Here is a 12,376-nt window from a genome sequence, read left to right on the forward strand (position 1 = left end):
GGGTAGTTCACACTGAGTTTTTTTACGAGTTTTTTGACGCGGAAACCGCGCCACAAAACTCGCCAAAATATGTCCGAAAATGCCTCCCATTGATTTCAATGGGAGGCGGAGACGTTTTTTCCCGCGAGCGGAAAAACCAGCTCGTGGGAAAAAGAAGGGCCATGCCCTATCTTCGGGCGTTTATGGCTCTGACCTCCCATTAACATCAATGGGAGGCAGAGAAAGCGTATTTCGTGGCGTTTTATGCCTGCGGCGCTCAATGGCCGTTGGCGAAAAAAAGCAGCGAAAATCGGCGTGCAGGCAGAGGAAAGTCTGACTAGAAATTACAAACGGAATATTGAGGCAGATTTTCCTCCTGCAAAAAACTCAGTGTGAACCCGGTCAAAGAATAGAATAAAAACTGATCAAAAATATTTTCTCGTCACGCAAAAAAACAAGCCCTCACACCGCTCAGTCGACAGGAAAATAAAAATAGTTCTGGCTCTAAGGCCCGATGCACACGACCGTATTTTTTACCTCCCGTAAATATGGGTCGGTTGTCATCTGTATTCTACCCATATTTAGGGACCCGTAAAAAAAAGTCGGTTTGGAAATGATGTCACAATCATGTCCAAACCCCTCAAAAGGGTCACATGATCGCTCAGACGCCATTTTCTCTGCTCCTCTTTATTCAAAGATGTAAATCCCCCGACGTCGCCTAGCAACGCTCCCGTAATTACGGATGCACGCACGTAGCTATCCGTAATTATGGGAGCCCCATGGACTTCTATGGGCTGCCCGAGCCGTAATAACGGCCTGAAATAGGACATGTTCTATATTTTTCAATGGCACGGGCACCTTCCCGTACGCAAACGGGAAGGTACCCGTGGTCAATAGAAGTCTATGGGCACGTAATTATGGGCGTTTTTACGGTCTTGTGCATGGGGCCTTAGAATATGGCGACACAAAACAATTTTTATTAATAATTATCTTTTTCCTTGTAAGGGCTTGTCCACACGTAGCGGAATACAGTAACAGCAAAGTGGGTGAGATATAACAAATCCAATCCACACGCTGCGTAAAAATTCCGAGCAGAAATTGACCTGAATTGCTGCGTTTTTCAGAGGAGATGTCGCCATCTTCCAGCATTAAGAAAAACACTGCAAAATCCGCACCATTTTCTGCGGTAAAAAACGCAAGAAACTGTAAATTTTTTCCGCAGCGGAATTTTTGCTACTTTTAACGGAATTGCTGCAGAAATTTTCTGCAGCACTTCCGTTACGTGTGGACAAGCCCTGAAAGTGGTTAAACATAAAAAAATATATAGAATTCGTAACCGTATTGACCCGCAAAAAAAAGTCAACATGTCGTTTTTACATCACGTGAACGCCGTAAAAGTGAAAACAAAAAAACAATGGAGGAATTGCCGTTTTTTTCTAACAAATGCATTTTTTCTAGCTTTCCAATAAATTATATGGTATAATAAATGGTGCCGTGAAAAAACGAAAAATGGCCGCGGTGAGAAGTGTAAATGGAATTTTTTACCATATTTGCAACTCATGACTCCTCCGGCGGTTGAAAAACGACTACTCCCAACGTGTCCTATGACATGCAGGGCGTTGTAGTTTTGCAGCCGATCCTGACATACTGTATGTAGAGCAAAACCGTGAAACGTTGTAGAACTGCAGAGGTTTACACGACATCCTCCTAATTTCCGCCGGCCCCTGATCTGACTTTCGTAAACCTTCATTAACGGCTCTTTATAAATAAGACGATAATAAGATTGTTACGTAACTGAACAAAGGATGAATCACTCGGCTCCCGCGCGCCGCCCGCTTTATTTTCATAACGTTGCGCTGCCGGGTTTACGACTATTAAGTAATTATTCGGTGAATATATAATAGTGAGAAACACAATGCGCAATTACTATAATCCCAGACACATGTCGTTACTTTCTCTAATCTGATTTACATGGAACCGCAGCCTCAGGGCATCTTGGCAGGTTGCACAGCTGAGGATACGGTGCCATGTACCCGCTGCCAATTTGCATATTTAGACTTTTTTTTTTTTGGGCATGCCAGGGGTGGATCACACAAACCTCATCACAGGAATGGTATCTAAGCAGTGGTCGGGGGCCATGAAGTTCAAAAGCCAAAAAGATCTCTGTGGATATTGCAAAACAGTCGTCTGTGCGTGCCAACGGTATGAATTAGGGCGCGTTTGTGGCAGTTTGTGGGGTTGGCCAAGTGGCATAGTGTAAGGGATATTGCCATACACAGTCAGCAAGGTTTAACATCTTATACCCTGACAAATACAAGGCTGCATGCTGGGAGTTGTAGTTTCACCACAGCTGGAGTGATACAAGTCGGAGATCACTGCCCCAGGGGATAGGAGGTATATGTAACATCTTGTATCATGGTAACTTGTAACAAACATCTAAAATAATCATTAACGGAGAAAAAAAAAATACTTATCCGGTACAGGTCCCCCCTAAAGTTTACAATGTGAGCAGCTTGATGTGGGTGGGACGGCAGTGTGACTGACAGCTCTGCTCCTAAGCTGGCATACACTTATTACTATTAATATACAGCCGGAGTTTTTACGGTCGTGTGCATGAGGCCTTATTTACTCCACTATTAGGCTGGATTCACACGAGCGTGTTCGGTCCGTAAAGGACGGAACGTATTTCGGCCGCAAGTCCCGAACCGAACACAGTGCAGGGAGCCGGGCTCCCAGCATCATAGTTATGTACGACGCTAGGAGTCCCTGCCTCTCCGTGGAACTACTGTCCCGTACAGTAATCATGTTTTCAGTACGGGACAGTTGTCCTGCAGCGAGGCAGGGACTCCTAGCGTCGTACATAACTATGATGCTGGGAGCCCGGCTCCCTGCACTGTGTTCGGTCCGGAACTGCGGCCAAAATACGTTCCGTCCTTTACAGACCGAACCCGCTCGTGTGAACCCAGCCTTAACCTGCTTGGAGTAGCGTGCATGTTTATTTCAATGGGACTAGGAGAATAAGTCCCTCCCATGGGAACAAAGGTTTGGATGTTTTTGAAATACAACCATTTAGGCCCCCTGCACATAGCCGTAGCCATGGCCACGGTTCGGGATTTCTGGCACGGACTTTCATCCGCATTTGCAGGCCGTGCTCCCATTATAAAGTATGGGATCACTGTCCGTAAATTGTAAAAAAAATAGGACACGCCCTATTGTTTGCGGATCATTTCTACGGCCATGGACCATAGAAACAAATGGATCAGTATTTTTATCCGCAATCACGGATCTGTAATTGCGGATAAAAATTAGGGTTGTGTGCATGGGGCCTTAGGCAACTAAACCGGAGAGGTTTAAAGGGGATGTTTAGTTTGGAAAGTCCCAGTCTGGTAGTCACTCGTTTTAGACGACGGAACACCCACAGTTACGGAGAATCAGGCCCCCAAGTCCATGTTTTTGGCCAGAACTTTAGGCCCCCAGCACAGAAATGCTGTAGAAAATCTGCAGCGGATTACAGTACCAGGCATGTGGATGAGATCTGAACAAATCGTATCCACATTTCCGCAATTTTCGCTGCGGAAAAATCCACAACACCCATAGACACACATGCGCAGCGACTCCACAGACGGAACGTCACATTCAATACTATGGAAAGTAGCTGCATACGTACGGCTAAGGCTAGATCGGAACTGCCGTCATAGCCTCCGTTTGGAAGCTCCACCAGACTTGACGCCATTTTTCCATCAAAAACAAACACCGCGATAAGTAAAAAAACGTTGTCATCCATTTAACTCGCTATGGCCTAACACGGCCACCGTGGACAAGACCCTTAACCCAACTCATAATCAGAATTTTGCAACGGGTACTCACTGCACATGTGAACTACGACCGCGTATAAGACGACCTAACCTCTGACATCTCAGCCCGGCTGACGGATTGCCCCACATCGCTGCGCCAGGCGACCCGAAGTCTCAGAATAAAGCACATTAATCATTAACATGCGCCGTGCAATGGGGAGCGAAAACGTGCGGACTGAGCAAATGACCCAAGTGCAAAGTTTCATAATGATTATTAATGGGCTTTATTCACTTATCAGTATATTCCTCTCTGCTATATACATGTAGTAGAGAGGAGTTTGTCAAGTGTCACAATACAATAACGCCTTTAAAGTCTAAATTACTTTTAGGCCTCATGCACACGACCGTGTTTTTGCGTCCGCAATTCCCCCGAAAATCCACGGGAGAATTGCGGCCCCATTCTTTTCTATGGGGCCGTGCACACGACCGTAGTTTTTGCGGTCCGTGCACGGCCCGGGAGCCCGGACCGCAGAAAGTACGGCCATGTCTTATTACGGTCCGGAGCTGCGGTCCGGGCTCATTGAAAACAATGGCCGCGGCCATGTGCATGTGCGGGCGGCTTGCGGCTGACAGTCCGCTGACAGTCCGCAGCCGGCCGACCCGAAAATCACGGCCGTGCACACGGCTACGGTCGTGTGCATGAGGCCTTAGTGAAGATCCACCTCTGATAGACATCGCTTCTATAGTCAGCAAATGTCAAATTCTGTAAATAATAAAATAAAAATACATCTACATGACCTTATGACTTAAAACGTACGCACAGACAAACAACGCAGTATAAGACAGGATAAGTAATGTATGTACATAGAGACTCCACCAGCAGAATAGTGAGTGCACCTCTGGAGTATAATACAGGATATAACTCAGGATCAGTACAGGATAAGTAATGTAATGTATGTACACAGTGACCCCACCAGCAGAATAGTGAGTGCAGCTCTGGAGTATAATACAGGATGTAACTCAGGATAAGTAATGTAATGTATGTACACAGAGACTCCACCAGCAGAATAGTGAGTGCAGCTCTGGAGTATAATACAGGATGTAATTCAGGATCAGTACAGGATAAGTAATGTAATGTATGTACACAGTGACTACATCAGCAGAATAGTGAGTGCAGCTCTGGAGTATAATACAGGATGTAACTCAGGATCAGTACAGGATAAGTAATGTAATGTATGTACACAGTGACCCCACCAGCAGAATAGTGAGTGCAGCTCTGGAGTATAATACAGGATGTAACTCAGGATCAGTAATGTAATGTATGTACATAGAGACTCCACCAGCAGAATAGTGAGTGCAGCTCTGGAGTATAATACAGGATGTAATTCAGGATCAGTACAGGATAAGTAATGTAATGTAATGTATGTACATAGAGACTCCACCAGCAGAATAGTGAGTGCAGCTCTGGAGTATAATACAGGATGTAATTCAGGATCAGTACAGGATAAGTAATGTAATGTATGTACATAGAGACTCCACCAGCAGAATAGTGAGTCCAGCTCTGGAGTATAATACAGGATGTAACTCAGGATCAGTACAGGATAAGTAATGTAATGTATGTACATAGAGACTCCACCAGCAGAATAGTGAGTGCAGCTCTGGAGTATAATACAGGATGTAATTCAGGATCAGTACAGGATAAGTAATGTAATGTATGTACATAGAGACTCCACCAGCAGAATAGTGAGTGCAGCTCTGGAGTATAATACAGGATATAACTCAGGATCAGTACAGGATAAGTAATGTAATGTATGTACATGGAGACTCCACCAGCAGAATAGTGAGTGCAGCTCTGGAGTATAATACAGGATATAACTCAGGATCAGTACAGGATAAGTAATGTAATGTATGTACACAGTGACTCCACCAGCAGAGTAGTGACTGCAGCTCTGGAGTATAATACAGGATATAACTCAGGATCAGTAATGTAATGTATGTACACAGTGACTCCACCAGCAGAACAGTGAGTATAGCTCTGGAGTATAATACAGGATGTAACTCAGGATCAGTACAGGATAAGTAATGTAATGTATGTACACAGTGACTCCACCAGCAGAATAGTGAGTGCAGCTCTGGAGTATAATACAGGATGTAACTCAGGATCAGTACAGGATAAGTAATGTAATGTATGTACACAGTGACTCCACCAGCAGAATAGTGACTGCAGCTCTGGAGTATAATACAGGATATAACACAGGATCAGTACAGGATAAGTAATGTAATGTATGTACATGGAGACTCCACCAGCATAAGAGTGAGTGCAGCTCTGGAGTATAATACAGGATATAACTCAGGATCAGTAAAGGATAAGTCATGTAATGTATGTACATAGTGACACCACCAGTAGAATAGTGAGTGCAGCTCTGGAGTATAATACAGGATATAACTCAGGATCAGTACAGGATAAGTAATGTAATGTATGTACACAGTGACTCCACCAGCAGAATAGTGAGTGCAGCTCTGGAGTATAATACAGGATGTAACTCAGGTTAATGTAGAGTAGACATAGTACTAGTGCGACCAATAAGCAATCTATAGTACCTATTGGGTTAATTTACATTATTTTGCACATTGCTTTTCTCCTAAAGTGTATATATATAATCTGATACTGCTTTGCACCATGCACTTTTCATCTTTTCTGAGCGGTCATGCATACTGACACTGCATAGTAATGTGATATCCCTATTTTGGCCGCCCTTATTATCATCTGCGTACATTTATTTTTAATTGCTTTTGTCTTTAGTAAAACTCCAAACAAGAGGACGTGCATTAATTCCGACCCCCCTGTGACAAGATTACCAGCCAGCAACCTCTGCAGAAAACGTCAATGTACTCCATGATGCCGCGTGCTCCCCACTAGTCTCAGCTTATTATAGTGACCTCCGACATACAGGCATGGAGTGAGCAGAGAGCAGGTGCATCAGGTTGATCTGTATGCAAATCACCCCCGATAATATGCAAAACAGCCAGAAAGCAAATGCTTCATTATTTACATTACATAAGGATGATGTGTGTGTGTGTGTGTATACCTGTATATAAGGGGCAGTATATGAGGACACTGTGTATACACCTGTATATAAGGGGCAGTATATGAGGACATTGTGTATACACCTGTATATAAGGGGCAGTATATGATGACACAGTGTATATACCTGTATATAAGGGGCAGTATATGAGGACACTGTGTATACACCTGTATATAAGGGGCAGTATATGAGGACATTGTGTATACACCTGTATATAAGGGGCAGTATATGAGGACATTGTGTATACACCTGTATATAAGGGGCAGTATATGAGGACACTGTGTGTATACCTGTATATAAGGGCATTATATGAGGACACAGTGTATACACCTGTATATAAGGGGCAGTATATGAGGACACTGTCTATATAAGGGGCAGTATATGATGACACTGTGTATACACCTGTATATAAGGGGCAGTATATGAGGACACTGTGTATACACCTGTATATAAGGGGCAGTATATGAGGACACAGTGTATATACCTGTATATAAGGGGCAGTATATGAGGACACTGTGTATACACCTGTATATAAGGGGCAGTATATGAGGACACTGTGTATACACCTGTATATAAGGGGCAGTATATGAGGACACTGTGTGTATACCTGTATATAAGGGGCAGTATATGAGGACACTGTGTATACACCTGTATATAAGGGGCAGTATATGAGGACACAGTGTATATACCTGTATATAAGGGGCAGTATATGAGGACACTGTGTATACACCTGTATATAAGGGGCAGTATATGAGGACAATGTGTGTATACCTGTATATAAGGGGCAGTATATGAGGACACTGTGTATATACCTGTATATAAGGGGCAGTATATGAGGACACTGTGTATATACCTGTATATAAGGGGCAATATATGAGGACACAGTGTATATACCTGTATATAATGACAGTATATGATGACACTGTGTATACCTGTATATAAGGGGCAGTATATGATGACACAGTGTATATACCTGTAGATAAGGAGAAGTATATGATGACACTGTGTATATACCTGTATATAAGGACAGTATATGATGACCGTGTATATACCTATATATAAGGGGCAGTACATGATGACACTTTGTATATAAGGACAGTATATGATGACAGTGTATATACCTGTATATAAGGGGCAGTATATGACAGTGTATGATGACACTGTGACCGTGTATATAAGGACAGTATATAATGACACTGTGTATATACCAGTATATAATGACAGTATATGATGACACAGTGTGTATACCTGTATATAAGGGGCAGTATATGATGACACAGTGTGTATACCTGTATATAAGGGGCAGTATATGATGACACTGTGTGTATACCTGTATATAAGGGCCAGTATATGATGACAGTGTGTATACCTGTATATAAGGGGCAGTATATGATGACACTGTGTGTATACCTGTATATAAGGGGCAGTATATGATGACACAGTGTGTATACCTGTATATAAGGGGCAGTATATGACACTGTGGATATACCTGTATATAAGGGGCAGTATATGAGGACACAGTGTATACACCTGTATATAAGGGGCAGTATATGAGGACACTGTGTGTATACCTGTATATAAGGGGCAGTATATGAGGACACTGTGTATACACCTGTATATAAGGAGCAGTATATGAGGACACAGTGTATATACCTGTATATAAGGGGCAGTATATGAGGACACTGTGTATAAACCTGTATATAAGGGGCAGTATATGAGGACACTGTGTGTATACCTGTGTACAAGATGACAGTGTATATACCTGTATATAAGGGGCAGTATATGAGGACACTGTGTATATATATATACCTGTATATAAGGGGCAATATATGAGGACACGGTGTATATACCTGTATATAATGACAATATATGATGACACTGTGTATACCTGTATATAAGGGGCAGTATATAATGACACATTGTGTATACCTGTATATAAGGGGCAGTATATGATGACACAGTGTATATACCTGTAGATAAGGAGAAGTATATGATGACACTGTGTATATACCTGTATATAAGGACAGTATATGATGACCGTGTATATACCTATATATAAGGGGCAGTACATGATGACATTTTGTATATAAGGACAGTATATGATGACAGTGTATATACCTGTATATAAGGGGCAGTATATGATAGTGTATGATGACACTGTGACCGTGTATATAAGGACAGTATATAATGACACTGTGTATATACCAGTATATGACAGTATATGATGACACAGTGTGTATACCTGTATATAAGGGGCAGTATATGATGACACAGTGTGTATACCTGTATATAAGGGGCAGTATATGATGACACTGTGTATATAAGGACAGTATATGACACCGTGTATATACCTGTATATAAGGGCCAGTATATGATGACACTGTGTATATACCTGTATATAAGGGGCAGTACATGATGACACTTTGTAAATACCTGTATATAAGGGGCAGTATATGATGACACTGTGTGTGTATACCTGTATATAAGGGCCAGTATATGATGACACAGTGTGTATACCTGTATATAAGGGGCAGTATATGATGACACAGTGTGTATACCTGTATATAAGGGGCAGTATATGATGACACTGTGTATATACCTGTATATAAGGACAGTATATGAGGACACTGTGTATATAAGGGGCAGTATATGACACCGTGTATATACCTGTATATAAGGAGCAGTATATAATGACACTGTGTATATACCTGTATATAAGGGGCAGTACATGATGACACTTTGTATATACCTGTATATAAGGGGCAGTATATAACACTGTGTATATACCTGTATATAAGGAGCAGTATATAATGACACTGTGTATGTAAGGACAGTATATGACATAGTACTACATATGTACAGATATATACACGCACGTATGATCACAGATACAGATCAGTATATAACACATCTCATATTACAGGCAGATTAACAAGTAGACGGGTCACCTGCTGCTGCTGCCGCCGGTGTGCCCGGCTCTGTCACTCGGGTGTGTCCCCGCCCAGCCTCCTCCCGCAGCCCGCTGATGACCCCATCAAGGAACACGCTCCGGGTAGGAAATAGTTAACCAACGATCTCGCTCCACCCCTCGGGTTTTAATGACGTCACCACGTCGCAGGAGATATTACGTCGAAGGGCTGAGGAGGCGGGAAAATGTCCTGGACATCGCTGGAGGAGGCGGGGTGTCCGGAGGCGGGAAACTGTGAGGTGATGGGCAAGAAGTGGGCGGGGCTCCTGGCGGCAGATCAGTTACATGATTATATAAATATCCGCAGTGTCCCGCTGCTCGTACGTCACGCTGCATATCTGCCCACAACGCCGCGTTACTAATAATCATACCTCACAAGAAGTGGGCACGTATCCGGGTGACGGCTGACCCATATGATGTATCATTGATAATTACTATCTATGTGATGTTATGAGCTCTTGTTCCATTACAGTGATTGAATCCTGTCAGCTCCTATTTACCTCAGCTGCCGACTCTATTAAGGGCCTGTTCACATCAGCGTTGGCTTTCCGTCGTGGAACCCCTCAACGCAAAGTCAAACGGAATCCGCGCTGGCTTTCCGTTCCGGGGTTCCGTCGGGTGAACCCCACAACGGAAAGTGAAACTGAAACCACAGCTTCCGTTTCCGTCACTATTGATCTCAATGGTGACGGAAACATCGATAATGGTTTCCGTTCGTCACCATTCCGGCAGGTTTCTGTTTTAGGGCCGGTTCACATCACCGTTGGCTTTCTGTTCCAGGGTTCCGTCAGAGGTTTCCGTCAGGTGTACCCCGCAACGGAAAGTGAAAGTGAAACCACAGCTTCCGTTTCAGTCACCATTGATATCAATGGTGACGGAAACCTCGCTAATGGTTTCCGTTCGTTACCATTCTGGCAGGTTTCCGGTTTTCTGACGGAATCAATAGCGTAGTCGACTCCGCTATTAATTCCATTGTTAAACCGGAAACCTGCCGTAATGGTGACGAACGGAAACTATTAGCGATGTTTCCGTCACCATTGATCCCAATGGTGACTGAAACGGAAGCTGTGGTTTCACTTTCTGTTGAGTGGTTCACCCGACGGGAATCTCCGATGGAACCCTGGAACGGAAATGAACGGTGATGTGAACAGGCCCCGTTTGCATCAGCATTGATGTCAATGGTGACGGAAACATTGCTAATGGTTTCCTTTTGTCACCGTTCTGGCAGGTTTCCGTTTTTTTTATGGAATCCATAACGCAGTTGACTGCCCTGTCGGAACAGAACGCAGTTTTTCCCATTGAAATCAATAGGCAGATGTTTGGAGGCGTTCTGCTTCCAATTTTTCAACCATTTTTCGGGACGTCTACGGCCCGAAAAACAACGTACTCCATCGTAAGTCCATGGGCTCCGCTGTTCGCTGGTGTTCTCTGTCACACATCATATTCGTCACTAGTTTCCATCATAAACAGTAACCAAGAGGCAGATGTGAACAGAGCCGAATACACGGAACAAGATAACGAGAGCGGCGGTCGTCCACGTGTAATGTATTTTCTAATACCACCTAGATGTGAATATTCACACTGTTTTCAGTACCACAGCGCCACACTTATGCCCTGTTCATACGGTGAAATTTTCATGCGTATTCCGCCACGTTTTTCTTGTTGAAATCAGTGTGAAAAATGTTTGGCAGATATTTCAGCGGGTGGAATTGCAATGTTTGCCGAAAAAAAAAGTGACGTCACTTCTTGATGCAGTTTCCGGGGCGTATTCCGCTGCAAAAACAGCATCAGGTGGCCACACGTCTATTATATTCAGTGAGGCTAATCTGCAGGCATGCTGCTGGTTTTATTGCAAATCTACGGCAAAAACCCATGGGTCAGGGCACAATAGAAAAAACCAAGATGGCAGAACCGGGGGCTTTCATTAGGCCCCCGGGCTGCCATCGTGACCCCGCAATCACGTCTAGGCAGTTAAGGGATTGGAGCAACACTATATGTACAAAAGTATTGGGACACAACTCTCAATCATTGAATTGCGGCGTTTCTTTCTGTCGCCTTTACCGACATTTGTGGTAGAACGGGTCGTTGTAAAGAGATCACTGAATTCCAGCGCGGTTCTGTAATAGGATGCCACCGTTGTAACAAGTCAGTCCTGGAAATTTCTTCCGTCCCAGATATTTCACTATCAACTGGTATCGAGTGGTATTAGGGTATGTGCACACGTAGTGACCAAAAACGTCTGAAAATCCAGAGCTGTTTTCAAGGGAAAACAGACCCTGCTTTTCAGACGTTTTTTGACCAACTCGCATTTTTCGCTGCGTTTTTCGTGCCGTTTTCGCGGCGTTTTTTACGTCCGTTTTTGGAGCTGTTTTCATTGGAGTCTATGAGAAAACAGCTCCAAAAACGTCCAAAGAAGTGTCCTGCACTTCTTTTGACGAGGCTGTATTTTTACGCGTCATCGTTTGACAGCTGTCAAACCACGACGCGTAAATAACAGGTCGTCTGCACAGTACGTCGGCAAACCCATTCAAATGAATGGGCAGATGTTT

At 43.6% G+C, this 12,376-nt stretch overlaps 1 protein-coding gene across 2 annotated transcripts in view; it reads right to left on the minus strand.

Annotated features, from left to right (window-relative positions):
* Window positions 1-10,386, minus strand: part of LCLAT1 (lysocardiolipin acyltransferase 1) — a 114,501-nt gene extending 104,115 nt beyond the window's left edge. Inside the window, exon 1 of one of the 2 annotated variants that reach the window (XM_075863440.1) lies at window positions 10,328-10,386. The gene's annotated coding sequence lies outside the window, so the exon portion shown is untranslated. Of the gene's footprint in view, window positions 1-9,807; window positions 10,036-10,327 lie in introns of those variants that run through there. The other variant, XM_075863439.1, reaches the window with a different exon arrangement.
* Window positions 10,387-12,376: the final 1,990 nt, after the last annotated feature.

The sequence above is a fragment of the Rhinoderma darwinii genome, chromosome 4, assembly GCF_050947455.1.
Source record: "Rhinoderma darwinii isolate aRhiDar2 chromosome 4, aRhiDar2.hap1, whole genome shotgun sequence".
NCBI classification, from domain to species: domain Eukaryota; kingdom Metazoa; phylum Chordata; class Amphibia; order Anura; family Rhinodermatidae; genus Rhinoderma; species Rhinoderma darwinii.